Consider the following 4,644-nt stretch of genomic DNA (forward strand, 5'->3'; position numbering starts at 1 on the left):
GAAGAAAGGTTGCTGTCTAGACAGAAGAGGGAGAGAGTATAGGCCCTAGGAGGCCCAGTCCCACTGTGGGTGGATGCGATTCTCCCTCCCTTCCACCTTGCAGGTCTCAGGGATGGGAGGGGCTTATTCGGAGGTGAAAGACTCAGATGGCTAGAGGCAGGGAGCTCAGGCAGTTTCAGGAGTCCAGGCACAGCACCTAGGAAGGTTGGAATGGAATGCCCATGGATGGTAGTGCCCCTCCCGTGTCCCTGTGCCTGCAGCCAGCTCTGGAGGACATCAAGCTTGCCAGATGTACAACTTTCTGACTTCCATTTTAGGAGTCAGTCAGAGAAAAAGATTTCTCTGAGGAGGGCAGCTTCAGTGAAGCAGAGGGAGGAACCCCAGGGCTGGACATTCAATGAGAAGAGAACTCTGTGGAAAGACAGTGATCTCCCATCACGAAGCACCCGGCACTCCCCGCCTACTATCAGTTTCCCAGTCTGGGGCTCTGCCTGCCATCTGTGCCCTGAGATGCTCTCTCACATCCTCCTGCAGGTTTCCAGGGAACAAACCCCTTATAAAGACAGGCGACCTGTCAGGCCCTAGAGCACTGCCTTAAGAGAAGAAGAGCTGTAAGTCGGCCTTCGTCAGAGCCATCATGGGTGAGTTTCTCAACTGAGGCCACTCACGCTGTCCCTCCCTCCCTCAGGCCTCTGGGATCCCATCCTCCCCATCCCTGCTTTAAGGATGCTACTTCTGAAAAAGAGTCGTCACGCCTCTTCCCAAGCTTTCCCTGCCTCGACTTTGAGCAAGACTTCCAGAACCCAGTTCTGATACAGGTCTTGGTAGATGCACAGGATTCCACAGATGAGGAGGAGGAAGCCTCCTCCATTTCCTCTTCCTCTTGCCACTTTTTATTCCCCTCCTGCTCTTCCTGCTCTTCCTCCTCCTCATCCTCTATTCTGGTTCTGGATGCTCCAGAGGATGAGGACATGCCTGCTGCTGGGTTTCCAATTCTTCCCGAGTGCTCCCAGGATTCCTCTTCATGATGCTCCCCAGAGACCTCTGAGCTCCTGCTCTTTCTCCCCTTTGTGAGGCCCATTGGATGAGGAGTCCAGCAGGCAAAAAGTGGAGGATACACCTACATGGCGTGCCTTGTCAGACAGTAAATCCTTGCTCACATGTGCACTGGATGAAAAGGTGGCTGAGTTGGTGCAGTTGCTTCTCCTCAAATACCAAACAAAGGAGCCTGTCACAAAGGATGAGATGCTGACGACTGTCATCAAGAAGTATAAGGACTGCTTTCCTATGATCTTTGGGAAAGCTCCTAAGTTCATTGAGTTAATGATTGGCATTGCCCTGACTGAGATGGACCCCAACAATGACTCCTATGTCTTTGAAAACACAGTAGAACTCAGCGACCAAGAGAATCTGAGTGATGGCCAGGGAATGTCCAAGAACCACCTCCTAATTCGTATTCTGAGTGTGGTCTTCATCAAGGGCAGCTGTGCCTCTGAGGACATCATTTGGGAAGTGCTGAATTCGATAGGGTGTATGCTGGGAGGGAGGCCTTCATTTATGGGAAGCCCACGGAGCTCCTCGCTATAGATTGGGTGCAGAGAAAGTACCTGGAGCTCCGGGAGGTGCCTAAGAACTCTCCTCCACATTATGAATTATTGTGAAGTCTAAGATCCCATTCAGAAATCAAAAAGAGGAAAGTCCTAGAGTTTTTAGGCAAGCTCGACAGTACCATTGTTAATTCCTTTCCATCCTGGTGTGTGGATGCTTTGACAGATGTGGAAGGCAGAGCCCAGGCTGTAATTGATACCAAAGATGATGCTAATTCCATGACCAGTGCAAGCCCCAGTATCATGTCCACCAACTTCTGTCCTGAGTCAAGTCTGAGGCTGATTCCCCCTCTGTGTTTGAAGAGGGCAGTGGAGGTTCTAGGCAGGGGAGGGCGAGAGTGGAGCTGGAGGGACCACAGTGTTCTTTGTGTTTCTGTTTCATATGAGTGACCTAGAATTTAACATTTTGTGTGTGGGGGTGGGGGCAGTATTTTTTAAATGCTTCCCCTTTTGGTTGGCTGAATTCACTTCAGAATCTTAATTCATGAAAATCGTCACACATGTACTGCTATTTATCTGGTTTAAGAGTAAGGATTTGATAGTTTGTAAGGAAAAAAGTGAAAACCTTGTGTCTTATGATCTGGCACAGTAGAATGTGGTGTTGGGATTGGATTGGAATTTTCTTTGAAATGTGAAAGAACTCGGTATTTAAATCGTGGAACAAAGTAAAAGATTGTTAATTTTTGACATTCCTCATTCTCCTTATTCTGTTGTTCTTGAAAATTGAAGCTATATATCTGGATTTGTTTGGCTTATTCAAGAAATATCAGAATTTAATCTTAATAAAAGCATCAATGACTCCTTTACTTGCTGAACATTATTTCAGCATTGGCTTGCGGAAAGCACACTGTTCTTTGTGGGGATACTATCAAAACAAGATTTATTCCCACCCATAACACGGTAAAGTCCAGGTTCAGAAGCCATATCAGGAAGGGGAAGATTTTCTCTATGATCTAAAGAGTGAGTTACAACAGTGGGGACGTGAGACTTTAGATGGCGCCTTCAAGTAAAAAGGCCCTGAGCTAAGGCAGTTTTGGGTTTCGGGAAACTGCAGGTGCTTCTGTGGGAGCTGACTGTTATGAAGCCATGTGGTGGCAGGGCCCAGACTCTCAGAAGGTGAGAGAAAAGCCTGGAATGGAAAACCACTTGAGCAGTTGGCTCTGGGTGGAGGATGAAGCAGAGAGGAGTCTCCACATGGGGAAGTCATGGAAGGTGTCCTGTGGCTCTGTTACTGGGGAGCGTGAACACAGTGCAAGGACTAGGTGATTGATACACCTCATCTGCAAGGGTTTCCGGAGAAATATGGTGAGAACTCCTTGATGTGGTGCTTAGAAGCCTCCAGGCTGGCACTCATTTGCCTGGCCAGGAAGAGCCAGAACCCATGCCATTGACAGGACTTTTAGTTAGGCTATTTTGAATGTAATGTGGACAAGTCTAAGTAAGATCTACATTTTTAGTGAAGCATAAATAAAACAATTCGTTTGGATGGATGAGCAATGAGGAAGGTGAAAGGGAGTTTGTTCTTGACTCAAAATACGATCTTTCAGTTGCATTCCAGCTGCAGACGTCTGGCCTTACCCAAGTTATACGATATGTCCTTTCAGAAAGACAATGTGCTGCGTTGTATTTGTGAAGCTGAATTATTGGTTGAGTTCCTCTTCCATAATTTATTCAGCTACATATTTTCCCAGATTTTTGCATAACAAAAAGGAGAGGTGAGGTTTTCAAAAAAGGCAGTGGTAGCCTTTGGGCTTATAATCATATTTGATAACAACTGCCAATTATTAAGTTCAAGGGTTTTTCGGACCCTGTACCACATGCTTTACTCACATTCCATATCTTCCTGCAACTCTACAAGACAGAACTTATCCAACCCATTTTACACGTGGAGAACCCGAGGCTCCTAGTGCTTGATAACTTCCCCAAGATCACTTGGCTGGAATGCGACGGGGCCGGTACTTGAACCCTGGTGTGAATTCATCTAGGCCCACACTGTTCCCACTGCCCCCAGCCTGAGGGAGGCCTTCTGCCTGTTACGTCATTTCTCTTCACACTTCTCAATATCTCTGAGGTGACCTGAAGATGACCCTGTGGCTAAGATATTAGGTTAAGCCTAAAGAAGGAAGGTGACACTGACAATGAAATACAATTCAGGACCTGTTGTGGCCTTTCTTTACTTAAAGTCCTCCTGTTGTGAGGCCCGGATGTCTTGAGAGCTGACTCTGTCCAGGTGCCAGCAGTTGTGTTCAGTCCCAGCTCTTTCCCACATTATAGGACCCTCATTTTGACCTTCTCTGCGCACTCCCTTGTCTAATTCTGGAACCTGGTCCGCTGATCAGCTTGTCACTAAGGGTTCTTCTTGTGAAGGCTGAGGCCTGCTCCCAGGGCTGTGGCCTGGAGTCAACTGCCTTCTCCTGCCATAGACCATTCCTACTCTCTGCAGATGTTCCCAGATGGTTCTATCCCTCACCCTGGATAACAACAGCTCTTTGATATAAATGTGCATTTTGGACAGTGATGTTTCAATACCCATAATGGGAATCTTCAACACACTCTCAAAGCATTCCCAAATAAGCTGGTGAGTAGAATCTTATTTGCCACACAATATACTGGTTTTAGGGATGGAATCATCCTGAAATTTGATATTAGAAGTAGGATTTTAAAAAGATGTATTATTTGAAAGAGGCCACTGAACACATACACAGAGGAATGAATTTTCATAGGTGATCCAAAACCAAAGCTTGCCCATAAACTTTGTAGATGAGAAAAGACTATAGAAATCACTTTGTAAATAAACAACTACAAGAGGCTTAATTTCTAAAAAACAAAACTACCACAAAAGTCTGAAGTTAACCCATGATGTGAACAAGGGTTCCTTGGCGGACATGCTAGCTCTGATGTAAAAAGAAAGCAGTAGTGCACTATCCTTCCCCTGTCTCTTGTCTGTGTAGCTGCACCACAGGGAACTCCTGGTTTGCAGTGTGTCACAGACACCTGTGCAACTGTAGGAACGGTCAGTCATTGGAAGGTAGCAGAG

The 4,644-nt window shown here is 46.4% G+C and overlaps 1 pseudogene; it reads left to right on the top strand.

Moving 5' to 3' along the window:
- The first annotated feature begins 221 nt into the window (after positions 1-221).
- Positions 222-1,738, top strand: LOC140710901 (melanoma-associated antigen C2-like; annotated as a pseudogene).
- Positions 1,739-4,644: the final 2,906 nt, after the last annotated feature.

The sequence above is a fragment of the Chlorocebus sabaeus genome, chromosome X (assembly GCF_047675955.1).
Source record: "Chlorocebus sabaeus isolate Y175 chromosome X, mChlSab1.0.hap1, whole genome shotgun sequence".
Taxonomy (NCBI): Eukaryota; Metazoa; Chordata; class Mammalia; order Primates; family Cercopithecidae; genus Chlorocebus; species Chlorocebus sabaeus.